The following is a 27,169-nucleotide window of genomic DNA, read 5'->3' as shown; positions in this document are numbered from 1 at the left end:
AGAGTGCGTCAGAATCTTGGTCGACGATGCCACACTTGCACTGAGGTTGTTGGCCGTCAGTTTCAGCACATTTTGTAACATACAGTAGGAATAGCACGTTCATTGAGTCAGTGATGCTATTTGCCGCTGACTATAAATAATGTAAGTAAGTTATACAGTAAGGTGTGTTTATTCCTATTATCTCCTTAAGGTGGACTCCACCGACGCCAGATTCCCTACCTCAAATCGTTCAGTGGAGCATCTTCTCTGTCGTGTTAAATTTTTGCTCGCTCTTACGGAAACACCCTGTATATTTATAATGTGTGATAAGACTGTCAAACTGAATGCAATCTTCTTTTTCTTTTCCATACACAACTAGGGAAAAAAGCCAAATTGCTCAAGCCGTCCTAAGTGGTGCTCGTTAACAATTCATTTTGATTTCCGACTTTTCCGGCGGTTTTTGCAAAATGTCTGCTTTTGTACGAACCTTACCCTGAGAAATACGGACATTACAAAAACGAGAAACAAAATCAGTCAGATCGATGAAGCTGTCTCCAGTGATCTTTCACACATGTGGCAATTTACGTTTGTTTATATAGGTAATTCAAACCACCAGTTCTCTTGTTTTATTTAAATTGTGCATGCCTCGTTTATCTCTCGCTGAAATAAATTTGAAGTCGCAACATGGGTTGGTCGGTTGTTGTTATGAGGGGAAGGGAGCAAACAGCGAGGTCATCGGTCTCATTTGGACTAGACAAAGACGGGGAAGCAAGTCGGCCGTGACCTTTCGAAGGAACCATCCCGGCATTTGCGTGGAGCGATTTAGGGAGATCACGGAAAACCTAAATCACGATGGCCGGACACGGGTTTGAACCGTCCTTCTCCCAAATGCGAGTCCAGTGTGCTAACCACAGCGCTACGTAGCTGGATCATCTGTTTGGGCCGACTTAAGCTACACATCGCAAAAACAGGAATTGTCAGTGTCTGCCACAAGACCAGAGAAAGCGCACCTGACTACTCTCACGAGGCACACCCTGTATATCAATATACACGCATGCTCATAAATTAAGGATAATGCTGATACATGGTGAAGCAACGCTCTGGTGGGCGGTTTGCGGGTATAAATCACCCTGGGGTATGACCATACGCTGCATTTGACCTGCGGTCGTCGCACGGTGGCGCTGGCAGCAGTCCACATACGCAGAGGTGTGTTGGTGCATGTCAGAGTACGGTGCAGCGAGTAAGTGTGCAGACGTTTTCAGACGTGCTAATGGTGACTGTGTGTTGAAAATGGCTCAAAGGACACATATTGATGACGTTATGAGGGGTAGAATACTAGGGTGACTGGAGGCTGGTCAAACACAGCAGGTCGTAGCACGGGCCCTCTGTGTGCCACAAAGTGTGTTCTCAGGATTATGGCAACGACTCCAGTAGACAGGAAACGTGTCCAGGCGCTACAGTACGGGACGTCCACAGTGTACAACTCCACAAGAAGACCGATATCTCACCATCAGTGCCCGCAGACGGCCACGGAGTACTGCAGGTAGTCTCGCTCGGGACCTTACCGCAGCCACTGGAACAGTTGTCTCCAGACACACAGTCTACAGACGACTGAACAGACACGGTTTATTCGCCCGGAGACCTGCAAGGTGCATTCCACTGACCCCTGGTCACAGGAGAGCCCGTAAAGCCTGGTGTCGAGAACACAGTACATGGTCATTGGAACAGTGGTCCCAGGTTATGTTCACGGACGAGTCCAGGTATAGTCTGAACAGTGATTCTCGCCGGGTTTTCATCTGGCGTGAACCAGGAACCAGATACCAACCCCCCAATGTCCTTGAAAGGGACCTGTATGGAGGTCGTGGTTTGATGGTGTGGGTTGGGATTATGTTTGGTGCACGTACAACCCTGCATGTCTTTGACAGAGGAACTGTAACAGGTCAGGTGTATCGGGACGTCATGTTGCACCAGTATGACCGCCTTTTCAGGGGTGCAGTGGGTCCCACCTTCCTCGTGATGGATGATAACGCATGGCCCCACTGAGCTGCCATCGTGGAGGAGTACCTTGAAACAGTACCAGGCGAATGGAGTGGCCTTATTGTTCTCCAGACCTAAACCCCATCGAGAACGTCTGGGATGCTCTCGGTCGACGTATCGCTGCACGTCTTCGAACCACCAGCACACTTCCGGAGCTCCGACGGGTACTGGTGCGAGAGTGGGAGGCTATACCTCAGCAGCTGCTCGGCCACCAGATCCAGAGTATGCAGACCCGTTGTGCGGCCTGTGTGTGTACGTGTGTGTGTACGTGTGTGTGTGTGTGTGTGTGTGTGTGTGTGTGTGTGTGTGTGTGTGTGTCGGTCATATCCCATATTGATGTCGGGGTACATGCGCAGGAAACAGTGGTGTTTTCTAGCACGTGTGTTTCGGGACGGTTTTGTCAAGTTATCACCCTGTCCTTACAGATGTGTGTCGTGTGTTCCCTGTGTGTCTATGCTATTAGCGCCAGTTTTGCGTAGTGCCACGTTGTGTGGCACCACATTCTGCAATTATCCTCAATTTATGAGCATGAGAGTAGTAAAAATAAGTTGGTATTCAGAGCTAAAACCGTTAAATAGCGATTATATTAAGACGATAGAATATAAATATGAGACTCACTAAAAGTGTTTTCTCTCTAACGTTTTCTTTCATACTGTGCTTCTTATCTCGACATTGTCCCGCTGTCTTTGCTGATCTTAGGAAAAGTCAGTAAACATGTTCTTACTTTGACTGAAATTATGCGCAGAAAGGGATGTCGTTTCTTATAAAAGGGTAATGAAACATTTCATAGAAGCTGTGAAATCGTCATCAAACGAAAACCTCAGTGGCAGACTGATGATTTGCATCTTCTTCGTGTGGAAGGAGTAAACTAAAGGACGCGCGGTGGAACAAGTCGAGGAAATCACTGAAATAACTCGTTAATTTTGTCGTTCTTTGAAAGAAAGAACTGTTAGTATAGCGTTTCAAACTGTTTGTTGTCGTTTCACGTGGTCAGATAGGAAACGTTTTGGAAATGTATGGTAAGGTCTTATGGGACCAAACTGCTGAGTTCATCTCCCCCTAAGCCCACACCAATCTAACTCACGCTATTGACAACGCGCATGCCCACGCGCGCGCGCAACCACAACCGTTCTAGGCGCTGCAGTCCGTAACCGCGCGGCCGCTACGGTCGCAGGTTCGAATCCTGCCTCGTGCATGGATGTGTGAGATGTCCATTGGTTAGTTAGGTTTAAGTAGTCTATGGGACTGATGACCACAGCAGTTAAATCCCATAGTGCTCAGAACCATTTGAACCATTTTGGAGGGCTCTAACCTCGGACGGGGGAGCCGAGCCGCACAGACCGTGACAAGGCGCCTCGGACCGCGCAGCATAAATATTGGAAAACGTGCAGAAACTGCCTTAACTGTACCACTGCACCAGTAATAATAGTAAAAGAAGTTGTCGGTTACAGGTATAAATGAGAAAAAGTGTAAAGCAGAGTTTTCCAATGAGCAGGAACTTTGCGGCGTGCGAACAGAACACTACTGATCTGCATTTTTCTGTTGCCAGAATGAAAAACACGTTGCTCGTTTGCGACAGTGGAACCGGAAGCGAATTAACGATTGAGTGCACACGTGCTGTATCGGAAGTTTGTTGTATGAAAGCAGTTTCCTTATGATTGTAATTAATGATTATTAATAGTCTGCAAGCAATTCAGTGATAAATAACCTTTTTAGAAGTCTGCAGCACAAAGACAGAAGTCAGCTACACGCAAGTAAAAAGCATTCAGAGATTCTGGTGAGTTTCACATAGCGTATACTGTATGGGACCGTATACAAAACATTGTATTGTTCTGTGTTATTTGTTGCATTAGGTCATTTAATGAACGAGTGCTTCCACTTGTACACGATTTCTCACAAATGCACAGGTGACTTGAGTAACTTCTCTCAGGCTGCGCTCAGAGTGGCACCGACAACTGTCGCCAGATAACATCGGCCGGCACCTTGGTAACTAAGCGTCCGATCTCCTTCGTCAGTGTTGAAGGAGATTAGGTTACAATATATTCTATATATGTAGTAGCCCCCCCCCCCCCCCCAACCATGGACCTTGCCGTTGGTGGGGAGGCTTCTGTGCCTCAACGATACAGACAGCTGTACCGTAGGTACAACCACAACGGAGGGGTATCTGGTTCCTAAAGAGGGGCAGCAGCCTTTTCAGTAGTTGCAGGGGCAACAGTCTGGATAATTGACTGATCTGGCCTTGTAACAATAACCAAAACGGCCTTGCTGTTGTGGTACTGCGAACGGCTGAAAGCAAGGGGAAACTACGGCCGTAATTTTTCCCGAGGGCATGCAGCTTTACTGTATGATTAAATGATGATGGCTTCCTCTTGCGTAAAATATTCCGGAGGTAAAATAGTCCCCCATTCGGATCTCCGGGCGGGGACTACTCAGGAGGACGTTGTTATCAGGAGAAAGAAAACTGGCGTTCTACGGATCGGAGCGTGGAATGTCAGATCCCTTAATCGGGCAGGTAGGTTAGAAAATTTAAAAAGGGAAATGGATAGGTTAAAGTTAGATATAGTGGGAATTACTGAAGTTCGGTGGCAGGAGGAACAGGACTTTTGGTCAGGTGACTACAGGGTTATAAACACAAAATCAAATAGGAGTAATCCAGGAGTAGGTTTAATAATGAATAGGAAAATAGGAATGCGCGTAAGCTACTACAAACAGCATAGTGAACGCATTATTATGGCCAAGATAGATACGAAGCTCACACCTACTACAGTAGTACAAGTTTATATGCCAACTAGCTCTGCAGATGATGAAGAAATTGAAGAAAAGTACGATGAAATAAAAGAAATTGTTCAGATAGTGAAGGGAGACGAAAATTTAATAGTAATGGGTGACTGGAATTCGAGTGTAGGAAAAGGGAGAGAAGGAAACATAGTAGGTGAATATGGATTGGGGCTAAGAAATGAAAGAGGAAGCCGCCTAGTAGAATTTTGCACAGAGCACAACTTAATCATAGCTAACACTTGGTTTCAGAATCATGAAAGAAGGTTGTATACGTGGAAGAACCCTGGAGATACTAAAAGGTATCAAATAGATTATATAATGGTAAGACAGAGATTTAGGAACCAGGTTTTAAGTTGTAAGACATTTCCAGGGGCAGATGTGGACTCTGACCACAATCTATTGGTTATGACCTGTAGATTAAAACTGAAGAAACTGCAAAAATGTGGGAAATTAAGGAGATGGGACCTGGATAAACTGAAAGAACCAGAGGTTGTACAGAGTTTCAGGGAGAGCATAAGGGGACAATTGACAGGAATAGGGGAAAGAAATACAGTAGAAGAAGAATGGGTAGCTCTGAGGGATGAAGTAGTGAAGGCAGCAGAGGATAAAGTAGGTACAAAGACGAGGGCTGCTAGAAATCCTTGGGTAACAGAAGAAATATTGAATTTAATTGATGAAAAGAGAAAATGTAAAAATGCAATAAATGAAGCAGGCAAAAAGGAATACAAACATCTCAAATGAGATCGACAGGAAGTGCAAAATAGCTAAGCAGTGATGGCTAGAGGACAAACGTAAGGATGTAGAGGCTTATCTCACTAGCGGTAAGATAGATACTGCCTACAGAAAATTTAAAGAGACCTTTTGAGATAAGAGAACCACTTGTATGAACATCAAGAGCTCAGATGAAAACACAGTTCTAAACAAAGAAGGGAAAGCAGAAAGGTGGAAGGAGTAAATAGAAGGTTTATACAAGGGCGATGTACTTGAGGACAATATTATGGAATTGTGAGAGAATGTAGATGAAGATGAAATGCGAGATATGATACTGCGTGAAGAGTTTGACAGAGCACTGAAAGACCTGAGTCGAAACAAGGCCCCCGGAGTAGACAACGTTCCATTGGAACTACTGACGGCCTTGGGAGAGCCAGTCCTGACAAAACTCTACCATCTGGTGAGCAAGATGTATGAAACAGGCGAAATACCCTCAGACTTCAAGAAGAATATAATAATTCCAATCCCAAAGAAAGCAGGTGCTGACAGATGTGAAAATTACCGAACAATCAGTTTAATAAGTCACAACTGCTAAATACTAACGCGAATTCTTTACAGACGAATGGAAAAACTAGCAGAAGCCGACCTCGGGGAGGATCAGTTTGGATTCCGTCGAAATGTTGGAACACGTGAGGCAATACTGTCCTTACGACTTACCTTAGAAGAAAGTTTAAGGAAAGGCAAACCTACGTTTCTAGCATTTGTAGACTTAGAGAAAGCTTTTGACAATGTTGACTGGAATACTCTTTTTCAAATTCTAAAGGTGGCAGGGGTAAAATACAGGGAGCAAAAGGCTATTTACAATTTGTACAGAAACCAGATGGCAGTAATGAGTTGAGGGCCATGGAAGGGAAGCAGTGGTTGGGAAGGGAGTAAGACAGTGTTGTAGCCTCTCCCCGATGTTATTCAATCTGTATATTGAGCAAGCAGTAAAGGAAACAAAAGAAAAATTCGGAGTAGGTATTAAAATCCATGGAGAAGAAATAAAAACGTTGAGGTTCGCCGATGACATTGTAATTCTGTCAGAGACAGCAAAGGACTTAGAAGAGCAGTTGAATGGAATGGATAGCGTCTTAAAAGGAGGATATAACATGAACATCAACAAAAGCAAAACGAGGATAATGGAATGTAGTCAAATTAAATTGGGTGATGCTGAGGGAATTAGATTAGGAAACGAGACACTTAAAGTAGTAAAGGAGTTTTGCTATTTGGGGAGCAAAATAACTGATGATGGTCGAAGTAGAGAGGATATAAAATGTCGACTGGCAATGGCAAGGAAAGTGTATCTGAAGAAGAGAAATTTAACATTGAGTATAGATTTAAATGTGAGGAAGTCATTTCTGAAAGTATTTGTATGGAAGTGAAAGGTGGACGATAAATAGTTTGGACAAAAAGAGAATAGGTTTCGAAATGTGGTACTACAGAAGAATGCTGTAGATTAGAGGGGTAATATCACATAACTAATGAGGAGGTACTGAATAGGATTGGGGAGAAGAGGAGTTTGTGGCACAACTTGACCAGAAGGAGGTATCGGTTGGTAGTACATGTTCTGAGGCATCAAGGGATCACCAATTTAATATTGAAGGGCAGCGAGGAGGGTAAAAACCGTAGAGGGAGACCAAGAGATGAATACAGTAAGCAGATTCAGAAGGATGTAGGCTGCAGTACGTACTGGGAGATGAAGAAGCTTGCACAGGATAGAGTAGCATGGAGAGCTGCATCAAACCAGTCTCATGACTGAAGACAACAACAACATATGTAGTAGCTTAGATTTTAACCTCTTGGGATGGGTTGGATACCACGACGCCTGTGTCCTTGGATACGAGTGCTGCGTAGCGGCTACTGCTGTTACAGAGACGCCGAATGCATGCGAATGAGCTGTCCTGTCTCGTATGGAACGTGGCGAGAACTATGCACTCTATTGTTATGGGAATAGCCAGACAAGTTTTACGAATAATTCGTGGTGGCCTAGAAAAGCGAGTTATAAAAACTGTTTCGCTGTACTTAAAGTTGCGCAGACGTGTCAATTAACCTTGAGTGATAGTGATTTTGCACTAGAGTGAAGGACAAGCACACAGCGTAGCCATAGGATACTCTGTAAAGCTAGCACTTAAAAGTGGAAATACAATCCGCACGCCACATTAGAGGAGCACTTCATATTGACAGAATCACTGACGAACTCAGATGTAGAGTCCCATAGTGCTCAGAGCCGTTTGAACCATTTTCTTGTGATTTATATTTTTATCATTTTCAGCAACTTCGTTTGAAGAATGCTGTTGTGAAGAAATAGCACTGCAGTTTAGTTAAAAACTGGTTCTAGCTCAGTTGGTGTGCCATTTCTTCACATCGATAGTCTTGTTGTTCCATTCACACTGCCACGCCCCAGACCAATCGAACCATTTCTTCGTGCCACCTACACTTGCTTTATACAGTCAGACACTCGGCATGATGAAAGGTCAGAAAGTATAACGACTCCTTCACACAATGAAAGTAAAATTGCCCCCATACAACTTGAAAAGAACTTCAAAAATTTTCCCAAAATTGTGAAATATATATAATATAAAATAAAAATATCGGCACTCCATATTGCCGTTTTGATATCGATGTGCCGATATATCTGAGGAGTAATTAGTGCCGTTATGTATCGATTTCTGTAGGTAAAAATATCGATACGTATTTATTTTATTAAAGGCGTCAGTGGACCGTGCGTGCAGCTTCTGTACGGCCCGCCTACAGCGCACACGGACTGCCCCAGGCGGCGTCGTATTTGGGGCACGTTGCGCCGACACGTCGCTGACGTCACTGGCCGACACCTGCCGTGACGTCACGCCGGATGTCTGCGTTGGCTGGACGCGGCGCAATTCATCCGTGCTGTACAGTTCCAGCAGGGCAGACGGAGCCAACTGCAGTCATACAGCTACACACTGATGTGACAGGTCATCGGCTACAGATATCTAAGAGAGCTGTTCAACAAGTGAGGCGACTTTCCAAATTGTGCGGGCAACGAACATTCTCTATCGATCTTTTTGTGTTGTGCACGTCTCTCCAACGTATGTTCGCAGTTCCAAGTGTACAGCAAACTTAGTTTGTTTTTTGACAGACAGAAATATTAGAAGTGTTTTAGTGTGCTCGGCAATTTCTGAATGTTACAAAAAATGGAGCAATGAATTTGCGTCAAATTTTGTGTGAAAAATGGAATCAGGAGCTATAAAACACTCAAAACGTTGACAGTGACTTACGGTTGCTGTGCTCTAAGTAAAAATAAAATAATTTACAAGTGGTACGAGCTCTTGCAAGATGGCCGATATGATGCCAATGACTGACTTCGCTCTGGGCGCCCCAGCACACGAAAAAAAAGGTCGAAGCTGTGAAGGAAATTGTTTTCGAAAATCGTCGAATTGCCGTAAGGGAATTACAATGAACACCCTGAGCTGCTTACAGGCGTTGACATACGTCAACGGGGTCAGATGAAAATGTGTGCCCCGACCGGGACTCGAACCCGGGACCTCCTGCTTACATGGCAGACGCTCTATCCATCTGAGCCACCGAGGACAGAGAGGGTAGCGCGACTACAGGGATTTATCTCTGGCACGCCTCTCGCGAAACCCACACTCTCAACGTATTGTCCCGCAATACATTCGTAGTGCCACCGCCCATTATATTCATCACTCGTGGCGCGCTGCCGATTCCCGTAAGAGTTCGGGCACTGTTTGTGCATTCGCGCAGAAGAAGAAGAAGAAGAAGAAGAAGGAGGAGGTTAAGTGGCCGGTGAGCCTTAACTAATACGTATATACACTCCTGGAAATTGAAATAAGAACACCGTGAATTCATGGTCCCAGGAAGGGGAAACTTTATTGACACATTCCTGGGGTCAGATACATCACATGACTGACAGAACCACAGGCACATAGACACAGGCAACAGAGCATGCACAATGTCGGCACTAGTACAGTGTATATCCACCTTTTGCAGCAATGCAGGCTGCTATTCTCCCATGGAGACGATCGTAGAGATGCTGGATGTAGTCCTGTGGAATGGCTTGCCATGCCATTTCCACCTGGCGCCTCAGTTGGACCAGCGTTCGTGATGGGCGTGCAGACCGCGTGAGACGACGCTTCATCCAGTCCCAAACATCCTCAATCGGCGACAGATCCGGAGATATTGCTGGCCAGGGTAGTTGACTTACACCTTCTAGAGCACGTTGGGTGGCACGGGATACGTGCGGACGTGCATTGTCCTGTTGGAACAGCAAGTTCCCTTGCCGGTCTAGGAATGGTAGAACGATGGGTTCGATGACGGTTTGGATGTACCGTGCACTATTCAGTGTCCCCTCGACGATCACCAGAGGTGTACGGCCAGTGTAGGAGATCGCTCCCCACACCATGATGCCGGGTGTTGGCCCTGTGAGCCTCGGTCGTATGCAGTCCTGATTGTGGCGCTCACCTGCACGGCGCCAAACACGCATACGACCATCATTCGCACCGAGGCAGAAGCGACTCTCATCGCTGTAGACGACACGTCTCCATTCGTCCCTCCATTCACGCCTGTCGCGACACCACTGGAGGCGGGCTGCACGATGTTGGGGCGTGAGCGGAAGACGGCCTAACGGTGTGCGGGACCGTAGCCCAGCTTCATGGAGACGGTTGCGAATGGTCCTCGCCGATACCCCAGGAGCAACAGTGTCCCTAATTTGCTGGGAAGTGACGGTGCGGTCCCCTAGGGCACTGCGTAGGATCCTACGGTCTTGGCGTGGATCCGTGCGTCGCTGCGGTCCGGTCCCAGGTCGACGGGCACGTGCGCCTTCCGCCGACCACTGGCGACAACATCGATGTACTGTGGAGACCTCACACCCCACGTGTTGAGCAATTCGGCGGTACGTCCGCCCGGCCTCCCGCATGCCTACTATACGCCCTCGCTCAAAGTCCGTCAACTGCACATACGGTTCACGTCCACGCTGTCGCGGCATGCTACCAGTGTTAAAGACTGCGATGGAGCTCCGTATGCCACGGCAAACTGGCTGACACTGACGGCGGCGGTGCACAAATGCTGCGCAGCTAGCGCCATTCGACGGCCAACACCGCGGTTCCTGGTGTGTCCGCTGTGCCGTGCGTGTGATCATTGCTTGTACAGCCCTCTCGCAGTGTCCGGAGCAAGTATGGTGGGTCTGACACACCGGTGTCAATGTGTTCTTTTTTCCATTTCCAGGAGGGTATATAAAGATGGTATCTATTCTTTCGGATATGTCCATATTGGCATCCAGTGACGCCTGTGGGCTCAGGATGACAACGACGACCGGTCGGTACCGTTGGGCCTTCCAAGAGCTTTTCGGACGGAGTTCGGTTTCTTTTAGTTGGACCTCAGCCTACACAGCGTGTATTGTTTACAGTTTTGTTGGAGCTACAAACAGTGAGCAAAGACACTTGTACACAAAACCTGAATAAGAAAGCTAGGAAAGTAGTCAAAACATTGTGTGAAGACAAATTGACAAGAGCAAACCTGCCGCAAATCTAAAACTTGCAAATAATAAATTTCACAAAGAAGCCTGGAGGGTCAGAAGCTCAACTGCCTGTCGCAAACACAGCGGTAGACTCATGCTTTCGGACATGTCCGGAAGAACATCTTAGTATATATACCGTAAGGGAAGTTAGGGAGGATGTCGCCATATCGGTCGGCTCGTGTCATGCAATTTTTTTTTTTTTCCGGATGTTTTGGTCACGAGACGTGAGTTAGCGAAGTTTGGTCCAAAACAACTCAGTTTTGATCAGAAGAACCGTCGCACGAGCATCGCCCCTGAGTTCTTAGTGACGTGAGTGGTGATCCTGATTTGCTCAAAAGTGACTAGTGACGAAACACGGGTTTACGGTTATGACGTCGAAATCAAAGCCCCAATCGTGCCAATGAAAGCATTCCAGAGAGCAGGCGGGAACAAGCACGCCAAGTTCGATCAAAAGTCAAAGTTTTGCTCACGGTTGTTCCTTTTTAAATTACCATGGGGTAGTGCGTCATGAATTTTTGCCTCAAGGTTTGTACGGTCAGTGAATACCACCTTGTCGTTAAGTACCGTTTGCGTGAAGCAATAGCCTTTTGCGTCACGGGAATACGCCTTGCTCATTCAGTTTCTTGTGAGAGATTTGTTGGCCAAAAAGAACACGATATAATTATGCCTCAGCCGCCAGATTTGGCCGCCTGCGACTTTTTCCTGTTCCCAGAGGACCTTTGAAAGGACGACGATTTTCAGCGATTGAGGAAATAGAAACTGCATCGCTTGACATACATAAAGACTGTATCAAAAAGTGCATATGGAAAGAGCGTCGAAGATTGAATGAAGCGTTGGCACAAGTGTGTTGTATCTGAGGGGGATCACTTTGAAGGGGACAACATGAATATTGATGAATAACTAAATATTTTTTCATAAAAATATAGTGTCACCTTACTTTTGGAACACACGTCGTACATGCACACGTTGCGTTAATACCGCGTAAAAAAGGTATAAAAGCGCAGTTCACTAGCGGTCATGTGTACACAGGCGATTTCATGTGAAAAGGTGTCCGACTGGAATTTAAATTTTAGATGCGGAATCTTAGTTGGAGCTGGACTCGTGATATTCCATTTAGGATGTCGTTAGGGAATCCAGTATTCAGAGATCCACAGTGTCAAGAGTGCGGCGACAGTACAAAATTTCAGGCATTACTTCTCACCACAGACAACGCATTGGTCGGCGGATTCCGCTTAACGACCGAGAGCAGCGGCGTTTGCGTAAAGTTGTCAGTGGTATAGACTAGCAACATTCCGTGAAATAAACGGTGATCTGCCTGTTTCGATGATTTCTCTTCTGTGACATGACAGTGGTAACTGTACAGGATACAATCATAGTCAGCCATAGAGGGCATCTCTGGAGAAACTTGTTCTCTCTTGATAGACGCAGTCATCAAGCCTGGAGCCACTGTGTCATTGTGCCATTGTGCCAGCTGACGTCCCTTTGGGCTCACGTGCTAATCTGTTACACACAGAATATTCCATTTCATAGATGCGTCGTGCAGCAAGAATAGCAGCTTACGGGCATTAGGTGTTTCGCGTAGTAGCTCCTATATTAGCGCGGCACGGTGCCGTGCTGCGAGGACGATTTGTCTGCATTGACTATGAAATGAGAGGGGTCAAGTGGCTGAAATTGGCAGGCTGGCGGCTGTTCGCTTTGCTGACTGTTGAGTTGACCCCAGCGTATTCTCAACACAGAGTGTGGTCCTGTCACGGTCGCCAAAGCATTAGCAGTTCTCTGTAATGACCACGCTTTGTTCTGACATTACGTTCACCTTGAGCATCAGTCTACCGCTGTATTTGCGACAGGCAGTCGAGCTTTTGACCCTCCAGGCTTCTTTGTGAAATTTATTATTCGCACGTTTTACATTTGCGGCAGCTTTGCTGTTGTCAATTTGTCTTCACACAATGTTTTGACTTACTTTCCTAGCTTTCTTATTCAGGTTTTGTGTACAGATGTCTTTCCTCATTGTTTGTAACACCAACAAAACTGTAAATAATACACGCTGTGTAGGCTGAGGTCCAACTAAAAGAAACCGAACTCCGTCCGAACAGCTCTTGGAAGCCCCAACGGTACCGACCGGTCGTCGTGTCATCCTGAGCCCACAGGCGTCACTGGATTCGGATATGGAGGGGCACGTGGTCGGAACACCGCTCTCTCGGCCGTATGTTATTTTACGGGACTGGAGCCGCTATGTCTCAATCAAGTAACTCCTCAGTTTGCCTCACAAGGGTTGAGTGCACCCCGCTTGCCACCAGCGCTCGACAGACCGGATGGTCACCCATCCAAATGCTAGCCCAGTCCGACAGCGCTTAACTTCGGTAATCTGACGGGAACCTGTGTTACCACTGTGGCAAGGCCGTTGGCTTTGAGGACCTATGCTGTGTGTATTATTCAGTTTTGTTGGTGGTACTTGACAAAGTGTGAAGCACCAACAATACCTGATCAGATGTTAGTGAAACTTCATACCCATACATACCAACGACAGATAAATGACTGCAGTTGTAATCTGTGACAAGTAGAACACCGGAGAACATTATTGTTGTTCATGTTTAGTTTTTCTGCCAGACCTGGAAGGATGTGTGAACAGTGGCAGAGGGTGAGTGATCACAGTGGACATGGGCACTGTGCACTCACGTCGTACAGTCTCCATCATCACCAATCGGAGTTCAAGAAGTGCCTCATTGAGGGTCTTCATTTGGCCTTATGGGCGAATCGTGCAACATCCATATTTGGGAGGTATTCAGATGTGACTGGTCCGATGTTGGGCTGCAAAGGAATGAGAGCAGGAATGCTCGTAGTTTCCAGTGGATCACATCTGACCGCTGCAAGGGCGGATCGTCATATTGTGTATCTATTCACATGTGCCCCTGCCATCCGAGAATAAGTAATAGAATCCCTGGAACATTGTATATCGTCCCGCACCAATAGTCATTAGATCACTTCAGGCCAATGCCGAGATGGTTTCTTTGAAAGGACACAGCTGATTTCCTTCCCCATCCTTGCCGAATCTGATGGGGCCGATTACGTCGCGGTTTGGTACCCTCTCTCGAATCAACCAACCAACCAACCAGTAGGGACCAACATTAGCTGTACCTTGCCATGTTTACGCTGTCGTTAACACAACACCACACCACAAACTGCTGTATCTGCAGTGGTGTCATAACTGGGAAACATGGACTCCTGATGAATGTCGTCACATTGTGTTCAGTGATGAATAGTGATTCTGCTCTACCCTGGATGGTTAATGTCGGCAATATGGTGGTGACCGAGGGAGAGGAACCATTCTTCCTATGTTTTGGACAGATGTAGGGCTGTTAGTCATTGCATCATGGTGTGGGGAGCTATTGGGTACGACTTTAGGTTACCACTGTATAACATTTCAGCTCCTCAACACCAAATTAAAACGTTCCACTTCAATTTGTTTGCACTTATAGCGATCCCAGCTTCCTCAACACCAAATTAAAACGTTGCATTATGAGGTGTCTGCTTCGTGCAAAAAGGTCTTGAGTTCATATTGACGACAACAAGTAATTCTTCATTACAGACGTTTATTTACAAACAGAACTGACAGACTTCAGACTCAACAACTGACTCTCAGAGCTAACCGCACTGCATATCCGAACTGGCAACTGACAACTCCTAGGTGTATTAATATCTTTCCAAACAATGAGAGTCTTTGACAATGTTTTGTTTACAATACGATAGCAATTCACGACTTAAAACTAAATTAGACATTACAGAATTTTAGTACAGATTAAAGTAACCAAAAGGATCAGTACATATAAATTCTTACAAGCATAATTTCCAAATGATTTTATAACATTTTTCTACCAGCTTCTGGATAACCTTCACCAGATTTGTACCGATGTTTCCAGAAATATCTTGACATTTGATTCTGGATATTTCTTGAGTGATTTAGAACAACTATTTATATGTAAAATAATTTAAATCGTGTTTCAAAACGTAAATAAATCTTTTTAGCAATATTTCTTGATACAAATCGTCTTTCGAAATTAGGTTACGAAACAGTTTTCACAAGTTTTCGTATTTTTGCGATCATAATATAGAATTTCTCCATAGAAAGTTCCAGAAGTGTGCATTAAACGTTCATTCACAGACTTTCTCTTTAGCTGGTGAGTTTTTAAAAGTATCTTGTCCATATTATACGAAATAATTTAGCTCAAAACTGATAATTTATACAATTAATCAGAGCTACAGCAAACAGTGAGTCTTTCTTTTACAAAATGAAATATAATTACAAAATTGAATGAAAATAGGTTACTAACACTAATATATATATATATATACATGAATTCTATTTTTGTTCTTTCTGTGCAAAATGTCCTAATATTGACACAGTACAATATTTAAACATCACCAAAGTTTCCCCTTTACATTTTGCATATCTGTATCGACATCCCCTAAAAGTCTACAGTATCGAATACTTCAATATGTCCCAATAAGTCCTGTAATGTTACAACTGGTAGTGCTAAAGAAACTTTGGTGGCAAAACTGTATGTCCCGACATCCTGTGTCCATGTTACCTGCCAAGTGACAGGAATGCGGTGCCATTTTTTTAAGAGGACAGTGCTCATACACACATGGTACATCACTGTGTGAACCATCTCGAACGTCAGCTCAATGTCAGTGCTAGTATCAATGATATCAAGGACCAGTTACAACAGTTGTGGGCTAACTTGTCTCAGGAGAGCATAGAACAACTTCGACAACATTCCCAGCCGAATAAGTGCGTGTCTACAGAGGGGGTGCAACATCATACTGAGAGGTAGATTCCTTTGTAAAGTTAGTCGATTTCGTAATATTACTATGGTCTAAGTGATCCTCAGTTTCCCACTTGAAAGTGGTTTTTATTTTCAGTTATAACGTTTTGCTTTCCTCCTGGAGCAGGGGCAAGGTGGTTGCGGTTGGGGCATCTCTTCGTGTTTTGTAGGTCTGGGACCCAATATCAATGATATGTAGGACCACTGTTTTACCCTTCAGTGTTCCAGTTTTTAGATTTGGCCTACCTTCTTATGGCTTCTACTATGTGTGTTTTAAACTCTTTAGTTTATAGTTTGATCCCTCTGACTGGACCCGCCTTCTTCTAACGGATCCTTTATCTTATGCAAATAGCTTTGAACTGCGGAACTGACGTCGCCGTTTAGTCCCATAACCCCCCGTCAATCAGTCAATCGTAATATTACTGAAATAACGCATACGCCAGCAACTGGTGAAAACACAGTTTAAACAGAGGAGCCCGCCGCTGTGGCTGAGCGCTTCTAGGTGCTTCAGTCTGGAACTGAGAGACTGCTACAGTCGCAGGTTCGAATCCTGCCTGGGGCATGGATGTGTGTGTGATGTCCTTAGGTTAGTTAGGTTTAAGTAGTTCTAAGTTCTAAGGGACTAATGACTTCAGAAGATAAGTCCCGTAGTACTTAGAGCCATTTGAACCCTTTTTTTAAAACACTGGACTCGCATTGGGGAAGACGACGGTTCAATCCCGCGTCCGACCATCCGGATTTAGGTTTTCCGTGATTTTCCCCAAGTCGATTCAGGCAAATACCGGGATGGTTCCTTTGAAAGGGGCACGGCAGACTTCCTTCCCCGTCCTTGTCTAGTCCAAATGAGACCGATGACCGCGCAGTCTGGTCTCCTCCCTTAAGCAACCCAACCCAACACAATTTAATTTCGTCCTCCTTGGATGCTTCAGCTTTCTTCAGGCAATGTAAAACTGCCAACGACGTCGGCGATGAACGTACTGAACTGACAAAGAAACGTAGGCTTTACATGTGTGTTATTTTTATCTCCGCCGGTAGTACAACACGCACTCCGGGCGCCAAGCTGATAACAGGTGTCGAATTTGCACCCGTAGGTGATCCATGGGTCTGTTGAATCAACATGGCTTTGTCAGAGAACAACAGAGCATTGTGCGTGAAACTGCGTTATCAGACAGTTCGAGGCTGGCACGCGAGGAAAGTTCTCGGACTAGGGCCGTGTTGTGTGCCGTATGTAAGAAACTCGAAGAACCTGGAGATACGACGAGGCCATCGCGCGATTCCGACTGATGTGTTGCAGTAGTGCTTGTGTGCTGCGCATGAGCGACAATGGAACAAATTATATACGATTGCGATCTTCTCGCTGATCGCGTGGCTTACTGTCTTTACTGTGAGGAGATTGAAAGTCTGCAAAAATTGCTCGAATTCTAGAGTGTCGGAGAGGCCTACCGATTTTTTGTAGAATTGAATTTAGTCTCAAAATACGTATGTATAACAGTTCTGTGTCAACACGCGCAGTCCGAAAATGTACCTCAGGCAGGGACAGTAATGACAACTGCAATGTCGCACTTTCGCAAGCAAACCAGTAGGCGAGGTAATCTTGTCTTTCTCGCAATCGCCCACCCCTACTCTTTACAGTGGCTCCCACAATTCGTACCTACATAAAGCGCGCCGGTTTCGAATCGCATTGTGCATTTCTCTAAGGTCAGTTGACAACAATGTCGTGTATGGTTCAAATGGCTCTGACCACTATGGGACTCAACATCTGAGGTCATCAGTCACTTAGAACTACACTCCTGGAAATGGAAAAAAGAACACATTGACACCGGTGTGTCAGACCCACCATACTTGCTCCGGACACTGCGAGAGGGCTGTACAAGCAATGATCACACGCACCGCACAGCGGACACACCAGGAACCGCGGCGTTGGCCGTCGAATGGCGCTAGCTGCGCAGCATTTGTGCACCGCCGCCGTCCGTGTCAGCCAGTTTGCCGTGGCATACGGAGCTCCATCGCAGTCTTTAACACTGGTAGCATGCCGCGACACCTTGGACGTGATCCGTATGTGCAGCTGACAGACTTCGAGCGAGGGCGTATAGTGGGCATGCGGGAGGCCGGGTGGACGTACCGCCGAATTGCTCAACACGTGGGGCGTGAGGTCTCCACAGTACATCGATGTTGTCGCCAGTGGTCGGCGGAAGGTGCACGTGCCCGTCGACCTGGGACCGGACCGCAGCGACGCACGGATGCACGCCAAGACCGTAGGATCCTACGCAGTGCCGTAGGGGACCGCACCGCCACTTCCCAGCAAATTAGGGACGCTGTTGCTCCTGGGGTATCGGCGAGGACCATTCGCAACCGTCTCCATGAAGCTGGGCTACGGTCCCGCACACCGTTAGGCCGTCTTCCGCTCACGCCCCAACATCGTGCAGCCCGCCTCCAGTGGTGTCGCGACAGGCGTGAATGGAGGGACGAATGGAAACGTGTCGTCTTCAGCGATGAGAGTCGTTTCTGCCTCGGTGCCTATGATGGTCGTATGCGTGTTTGGCGCCGTGCAGGTGAGCGCCACAATCAGGACTGCATAAGACCGAGGCACACAGGGCCAACACCCGGCATCATGGTGTGCGGAGCGATCTCCTACACTGGCCGTACACCTCTGGTGATCGAGGGGACACTGAATAGTGCACGGTACATCCAAACCGTCATCGAACCCATTGTTCTACCATTCCTAGACCGGCAAGGGAACTTGCTGTTCCAACAGGACAATGCACGTCCGCATGTATCCCGTGCCACCCAACGTGCTCAAGAAGGTGTAAGTCAACTACCCTGGCCAGCAAGATCTCCGGATCTGTCCCCCATTGAGCATGTTTGGGACTGGATGAAGCGTCGTCTCACGCGGTCTGCACGTCCAGCACGAACGCTGGTCCAACTGAGGCGCCAGGTGGAAATGGCATGGCAAGCCGTTCCACAGGACTACATCCAGCATCTCTACGATCGTCTCCATGGGAGAATGGCAGCCTGCATTGCTGCGAAAGATGGACATACACTGTACTAGTGTCGACATTGTGCATGCTCTGTTGCCTGTGTCTATGTGCCTGTGGTTCTGTCAGTGTGATCATGTGATGTATCTGACCCCAGGAATGTGTCAATAAAGCTTCCCCTTCCTGGGACAATGAATTCACGGTGTTCTTATTTCAATTTCCAGGATTGTTTTTAAACCTAACCAACCTAAAGACATCACACACATCCATGCCTGAGGCAGGATTCGACGGACCTGCGACCGTAGCAGAAGCGCGGTTCCAGATGGAAGCGCCTAGTACCGCTCGGCCACAGCGGCCGGCCTTGTGTATTGTTTAGATTCCATTACCATTCAGACTGCAGCCTGAGTTCGAAATTTTCGCATATCTTCTTTCTGTGTCTATCGACGGGACAGCGGGAAAACATTTTATCAGAACGCAGCAAGTTACGCAGCAACTATGGAGCGTCTTGGCTCTTTTCGTAAGCGCAATGAAGCACCGAATGAATCAAGTTTTTAGACTTAAAATAAAGTGCAATGAAACAGGTTGAGTAGTGGGCGTCAGGTTCTGGATGCCCCCGTTCTCATCGATCAGTGCAAAACATCTTGGTCCATGACAGGGTGGCCTTTTCTTGGAGTGAAGTCGGTCTTTCGGCGTTTCAAGAACTGGGCGTAGAATACTCTTCGGCATGGCAGGTTCTCCAGTGTGATCTCCGTTGCCATCCTTACGCCGGCCGCAGTGGCCGTGCGGTTCTAGGCGCATCAGTCTGGAACCGCGCGACCGCTACGGTCGCAGGTTCGAATCCTGCCTCGGGCATGGATGTGTGTGTGATGCCCTTTGGTTAGGTAGGTTTAAGTAGTTCCAAGTTCTAGGGGATTGATGACCTCAGCTGTTACGTACCATAGTGTGCATGGGGGCTTCCTTAAATAGAATGCAAATTTTTTGTCGCTGTTTGTCAGGTTAAACAGTCTCGTAACCGGTTGGCCCTGAATAATATTAGTACGCAATCTGACTGCATAGAATAACAACAAAGAATGAAAGGAACTTTACGTTAACACAATTAAGTCCCCAGCAACTATAAAAGCTACGAAACAAGAAAGCATAAGTGTAACTGTTCTGTTTGTGGAAGTGTGATTCAACATACACATCTGGCACGGTTCTTCCCCAATACGATAATATGCTTTAAACGCCATTTACAATGAAGTAATTAAAAAAAAAAACAAATACTATGATTGCACATAGAAACCAGAATTACACACTAATACATGAACACAAGCCAGTTGCTTTATTGACTGAACCTGTGACCAAGAGGCATTGTTATTTAGGACGTCTAAAATAAAAAAAATTGTGTTACCTTCATATATATTGACGAAAAATACACTTTGATCATTACAACATCGCCAATCGAATAACATATGGTGTCTTGCCCAACAGAACAACTAGTACTCTATCGACGTCTCAACAAGCACAGATCACGCCTACCTCAGAACTACTACTGCACTTTCCAACTTCTCAGCGGCAACTGCCAGTGGAGGCGGCTGAATAATACTCTGGCGCTGTGACTCAGTGCAGCCACCTTTCAAGTGCTCAGAGCCATTTGAACCATTTTTGAGCCATCCTTACAGTACTCATTTAACTCAACAGCTGGAAGGAGCTCGTGCAGAGAAAAGGCGCCATTTTCGTGAATGGTTACTAGGTCTAATGATAAAACACAGATATCAGAACGACAATATCGAATGCCGATATTTTTATATTACATTTGTTCACATATTTCGATTATTTATAGTTTTTACTTTTTTAATTGTAGTAAAATATTTTTACTTTCACTCTATGAAGGAGTCTCACTACTTTGAGTTTTCATCACGCCCAATCTGTGTAGAATAAAAAGATATTCAATGTGGGGAAACAACACGTCGGTTGCATTATAAAAACACAATTTTGACGTACCTAGTGTGCTGTTTCTTCACATCGTCATTATTCAAAAAACAGTTAGTGAAAATGACCAAAATCTATATGAGAAGATTTTTTGAGGTGTTGGGGGGGGGGGGGGGGGGGGGTGACGCTTGAGGGTACATAAAAACTACAACGATAATGATCGAAGCAGACGGAATGAATTAAAATTTGTGTTGCGGCCGGGACTCGAACTCGGGTTTCTTGCTACTAGCTAGGCAGAAATGGTAACCATTACACTACCACAGTACGGTGGTCAACATTGCTGCACGAACTACCTGAGTGCCAATATCGAAGAGCCCTGGCAATAGTGACAATATAATAGGGAAAAATGAATTAAAGTTTGTGTTTGGGTGGGCTCTCAGCTTAGGCAGTTCGTGGACCAATGTGGACCATCGTACTGTGGTAGTGTAATGGTCAGTATTTCTGCCTAGCTAGCAAGAAGACCAGGGTTCGAGTCCCGGCCGCAACACAAATTTTAATTTCGTCTGCAACGTTTTTCACCGTGCAGTTTTCACGCTACAACTGCTAGGTCGCTGGAGTTCGCGGAAATGAAAAACCCGGCGAAGCCAACATGAAGTGTTACGGACAAATCGGATACTTGACGCACCCGAACGATTGACTCCCATCGGACATCTTTTATTCGTGCCACTTAGGTGCAGTTATCATTGTTAGCAAAACGGTTATCGCCAAGCGTGAACATGCATCGTTTTGCTTTGTTCTTGCTCCTAGGGAATAGGGAGATTGCTAGCTTGTTGCGGTACAGGGTATCTAAAATCAATCAGTACTCAACTGTAGAAATCTAAAACCGGCTGTATATTTACAATGTGTAGCCGATATTTTTCTAGTGCGATACGTCGATATTTTTTCTGCCGATATGTCGATACTTTTGTAGATATATTGTCGCAGAAACAGTGGCACAGTCACCACGGTGTAGTGGTTGTGATACTATACTGTTGCATGCAGGGTCGTGAGCTCAAAACTCACCTGGACTGTACCATTTTAATTTCTATATTCGGTTCGGGTACATTATAGAAGTAGCCACAAATGACAAGAATCATTGTACTGGAATGTTCTGTAACTGTATATATGCACCGTATGTTGTTCTGGCCGGAGGCAGTCCGATCCACTCTCTTGTATGTGCAAGTGCTGAGTAAACCTTCGTTAAGTGAAGTTAGCGTTCGCCATCGATCTAATTACACCTTCTACGTGACCATATCAAGGGCCAATATTTTTTTTTAAATAATGATACACCGGATACTCGATATACTGGTTACTGAGAATACGGCGGTTTTTCCAAGTAAGTAATCTTCCACTTAGTCCATTTGTGAACGAACAGAAGTGCCGTATCGGGGAATCAGAAAATTCTTAACATGGATAGTGGGTAGGAACACATCCAGAGCGAGTGACTGCTTGGTCTGGCTTTTGCGTGCTGGCTTCATCTGCTATGTACCCAGTGCGGTGTCTGAGTTTAAACACATTATCGTCCCGAGTCCCGCCCGTTTAGATGCGGAGCTTGTGTTAAGTGTTTGGAATACGGTTCAACCGGAATGTACTCCAGAGCACTCTATGTATGCGCGCAGCCCTCCGACGGCGTATCAGGGAAATGTTGTTGTCGAAACAGATGGAACAGGTCTTTGTCGGCGGCTATAGCCCGTGCATGCTCTTATCTACTGTCAAGTGTTTGCCACTAAAACTTCGAGGTGAGACTAGACTGCGCGTGCGCGACAAACATACGAGGTGCATTCAAGTCATAAGGCCTCCGATTTTCTTCCCTAATTACCTACTCACCCGAAGTCGATGAAACTGGCGTTACTTCTCGACGTAACCGCCCTGCAGACGTACACATTTTTCACAACGCTGACGCCATGATTCCACGGCAGCGGCGAAGGCTTCTTTAGGAGTCTGTTTTGACCACTGGAAAATTGCGGAGGCAATAGCAGCACGGCTGGTGAATGTGCGGCCACGGAGAGTGTCTTTCGTTGTTGGAAAAAGCCAAAAGTCACTAGAAGCCAGGTCAGGTGAGTAGGGAGCATGAGGAATCACTTCAAAGTTGTTATCACGAAGAAACTGTTGCGTAACGTTAGCTCGATGTGCGGGTGCGTTGTCTCAGTGAAACAGCACACGCGCAGCCCTTCCCGGGCGTTTTTGTTGCAGTGCAGGAAGGAATTTGTTCTTCAAAACATTTTCGTAGGATGCACCTTTTACCGTAGTGCCCTTTGGAACGCAATGGGTAAGGATTACGCCCTCGCTGTCCCACAACATGGACACCATCATTTTTCCAGCACTGGCGGTTACCCGAAATTTTTTTGGTGGCGGTGAATCTGTGTGCTTCCATTGAGCTGACTGGCGCTTTGTTTCTGGATTGAAAAATGGCATCCACGTCTCATCCGTTGTCAGAGCCGACGAAAAGAAAGTCCCATTCGTGCTGTCGTTGCGCGTCAACATTGCTCGGCAACATGCCACACGGGCAGCCGTGTGGTCGTCCGTCGGCATTCGTGGCGCCCACCTGGATGACACTTTTCGCGTTTTCAGGTCGCCGTGCAGGATTGTGTGCACAGAAGCCACAGAAATGCCATCTCTGGAGGCGATCTGTTCAACAGGTATTCAGCGATCCCCCAAAACAATTCTCTCCACTTTCTCGATCGTGTCGTCAGACCAGCTTGTGTGAGCCCGAGGTTGTTTCGGTTTGTTGTCACACGATGTTCTGCCTTCATTAAACTGTCGCACCCACGAACGCACTTTCGACACATCCATAACTCAATCACCACATGTCTCCTTCAACTGTCGATCAATTTCAATTGGTTTCACACCACGCAAATTCAGAAAACGAATGACTGCATGCTGTTCAAGTAAGGAAAACGTCGCCATTTTAAGTATTTGAAACAGTTCTCATTCTCGCCGCTGGCGGTAAAATTCCATCTGCCGTACGGTGCTGCCATCTCTGGGACGTATTGACAATGAACGCGGCCGCATTTTAAAACAATGCGCATGTTTCTCTCTCTTTCCAGTCCGGAGGAAAAAAAAATCGGAGGCCTTAGAAGTTGAATGCACCTCGTAGGGGCAGAGCAAGCTTTGACGGTTGATGGAGCCCAATACCGTGCGATAAGATTTTCTTCTGGCCTCGTATCAGTGGAATGATCGTTTAGGAGTTGTGTTTTCAGTAGAGCTCTGCCACCTGTCAAACCGCGAAACAGATTTCTCCATGAGAGGTTTTCGGATCGCCACGTATAGGGTAACTGTGACCAACAATGGACACAAAGAGCGTGTGACTTAACCCCTTGCTTTTCTTAGGAGTAGGGGGGTTGGCATATCTGTCATTTATTCACAGGAATGTGCAAAATTATTATTCTTATTACGGCGCGTACCGATTTCTAAAGATTGGAAAAATTTTAGCAGATGCACCAGCATATAACTTAAATATATGAAAAACATGAATTGCATTTTACAGCTGAAATTTGGTTAAAACGCTACTTAAAAAGAATGTGGTATCGCAAATTTCGATTATTCTTAGTTCTCTTAAGTTGTGGCTAGACACTGAAGCGCCAAAGAGACTGCTATATTAGGCAGGTTTGGCTATTCATTGTGTGTCTATACAGGGTGGTCCATTGATCGTGACGGGGCCAAATATCTCACGAAATAAATGTCAAACGAAGAAACTACAAACAACGAAACTGTTCTAGCTTGAAGGGTGAAACCAGATGGCGGTATGGTTGGCCCGCTAGATGGTGATGCCATAGGTGAAACGGATGTCAACTGCGTTTCTTCAAATAGAAACCCCCATTTTTTTATTACATATTCGTAGTACGTATAGAAATGTTTCAGTTGGACCACTTTTTTCGCTTTGTGATAGATGGCGCTGTAATAGTCACAAAGGTATAAGTACGTGGTGTCACGTAACATTCCGCCAGTACGGACGGTATTTGCTTCGTGATACATTACCCGTGTTAAAATGGACCGTTTACCAATTGCGGGAAAGGTCGATATCGTGTTGATGTATGGCTACTGTGGTCAAAATGCCCAACGGGCGTGTGCTATGTATGCTGCTCGGTATCCTGGACGACATCATCCAAGTGTCCGGACCGTTCACCGGATAGTTACGTTATTTAAGGAAACAGGAAGTGTTCAGCCACATGTGAAACGTCAGCCACGGCCTGCAACAAATGATGATGCCCAAGTAGGTGTTTTACTTGCTGTCGCGGCTAATCCGGACGTCAGTAGCAGACAAATTGCGCGAGAATCGGGAATCTCAAACTTCGGTGTTGAGAATGCTACATCAACATCCATTGCACCCGTACCATATTCCTATGCACCAGGAATTGCATGGCGACGACTCTGAACGTCGTGTGCAGTTCTGCCACTGGGGACAAGAGAAATTACGGGACGGTGACACATTTTATGCACGCTTTCTATTTAGCGACGAAGCGTCATTCACCAACAGCGGTAACGTAAACCGGCATAATATGCACTATTGGGCAACGGAAAATCCACGATGGCTGCGACAAGTGGAACATCAGCGACCTTGGTGGTTTAATGTATGGTGTAGCATTATGGGAGGAAGGACAATTGGCCCCCATTTTATCGATGGCAACCTAAATAATGCAATGTATGCTGATTTCCTACGTAATGTTCTACCGATGTACTTACAAGATGTTTCAGTGCATGACAGAATGGCGATGTACTTCCAACTTGATGGATGTCCAGCACATAGCTCGCATGCGGTTGAAGCGGTACTGAATAGTGTATTTCGTGAGAGGTGGATTGATCGTCGAAGCACCATACCGTGGCCCGCACGGTCACCGGGTTTGATGTCTCCGGATTTCTTTCTGTAGGGAAAGTTGCAGGATATTTGCTACCGTGATCCACCGATAACTCCTGACAACATGCGTCAGCGCATTTTCAGTGCATGTGGAAACATTACGGAAGGCGAACTACTCACTGTTGAATGTCGTTACATGTATTGCCAATTGCACTGAGGCCGGCCGCGGTTGTCTAGCGGCTCTAGGCGCTCAGTCCGGAACCGCGCGAGTGCTATGGTCGCAGGTTCGAATCCTGCCTCGGGCATGTATGTGTGTGATGTCCTTAGGTTAGTTAGGTTTAAGTGGTTCTAAGTTCTAGGGGACTGATGACCACAGATGTTAAGTCCGATAGTGCTCAGAGCCATTTTGAATTGCGCTGTGGTTGACGGACATCATTTTGAGCATTTATTGCAGTAATGTGGTATTTCCATGTAATCACGGTGTAACAGCATGCGTTCTCAGAAATAAGTTCACAAAGGCACATGTATCACATTGGAGCAACCGAAATAAAATGTTGAAACGTACCCACTTTCTGTATTTTATTTTTTTAAAAAAAAGCTATCTGTTAACAGCTGTTCGTCTAAAATTGTGAGCGAGATGTTTGTATTACAACGCCATCTATGTCAAAGCGACGAAAATGGTGCAACTATTTGTTTACGTACTACAGGAATGTGTAATAAAAAATGGGGGGTCCTATTCAAAAAAAAAACGCAGTTTATATCCGTTTGAAGTATGGCAGCGCCATCTAGCAGACCAATCATAGCGCCATCTGGTTTCCCCCTTGAAGCTGGACAAGTTTCGTTCCTTGTAGTTCCTTCGTTTGACGCCTATTTGGTGAGGCAACGGCCTTGCCTCAGCGGACGCACCGGTTCCCGTCAGATCACCGAAGTCAAGCGCTGTCGGGCGGGGCCGGCACTTGGATGGGTGACCATCCCACCGCCATGCGCTGTCGCCATTTTTCGGGGTGCACTCAGCTTCGTGATGCCATTTGAGGAGCTACTCTACCGAATAGTAGCGGCTCCGGCGAAAGAAAACCATCATAACGACCGGGTGAGCGGTGTGCTGACCCCACGCCCCTCCAATCCGCATCCTCCACTGAGGATGACACGGCGGTCGGATGGTCCCGATGGACCACTTGTGGCCGCAAGACGGAGTGCTTCATTTGGTGAGATATTGGGCGCGGTCACCATCAATGGACCACCCTGTACAGCGCGCGCATGGAAGACTGGGGTGCGGTGCTTGCGCTTTTGCTTGGGCTGGCGGTACCGGTGGTGGTGGTGGTGTGGGCGCATCTGAAAGTCGTTGGGCCGCGTTAATAGGCGCTCATTAGAGCAGTCCGGGCGGAGAGACGCGGTCCGCCTCGCCTCGCCACGCCGTGGCACGGGATGTTGCCACAGCGTCGCCGTGCCGCCCGCTGTCATTTGCCCCTAATCTCCGCTCACTTGCGACATGCTGCTTGACGGCCGGACTGTGACTGTTTTGAGACCGACTCGAAATGACTTCGTCTCTGCAGGTAATCAAACG

At 46.4% G+C, this 27,169-nt stretch overlaps 1 protein-coding gene and 1 non-coding gene across 3 annotated transcripts in view; one reads left to right on the top strand and one right to left on the bottom strand.

Moving 5' to 3' along the window:
- LOC126295210 (plexin domain-containing protein 1) overlaps positions 1-27,169 on the top strand; it is a 1,111,099-nt gene that overhangs the window by 123,116 nt on the left and 960,814 nt on the right. The gene's annotated exons all lie outside the window — the stretch shown is intronic.
- Trnat-ugu (transfer RNA threonine (anticodon UGU)) lies at positions 9,044-9,117 on the bottom strand. The gene has a single exon. It is a non-coding gene; the product is annotated as a tRNA-Thr (tRNA).

This window comes from Schistocerca gregaria, chromosome 11 (assembly GCF_023897955.1).
Source record: "Schistocerca gregaria isolate iqSchGreg1 chromosome 11, iqSchGreg1.2, whole genome shotgun sequence".
Taxonomy (NCBI): domain Eukaryota; kingdom Metazoa; phylum Arthropoda; class Insecta; order Orthoptera; family Acrididae; genus Schistocerca; species Schistocerca gregaria.
Note: the sequence above shows the minus strand (reverse complement) of the source record. Positions and strands in the feature narration are given on the sequence as shown.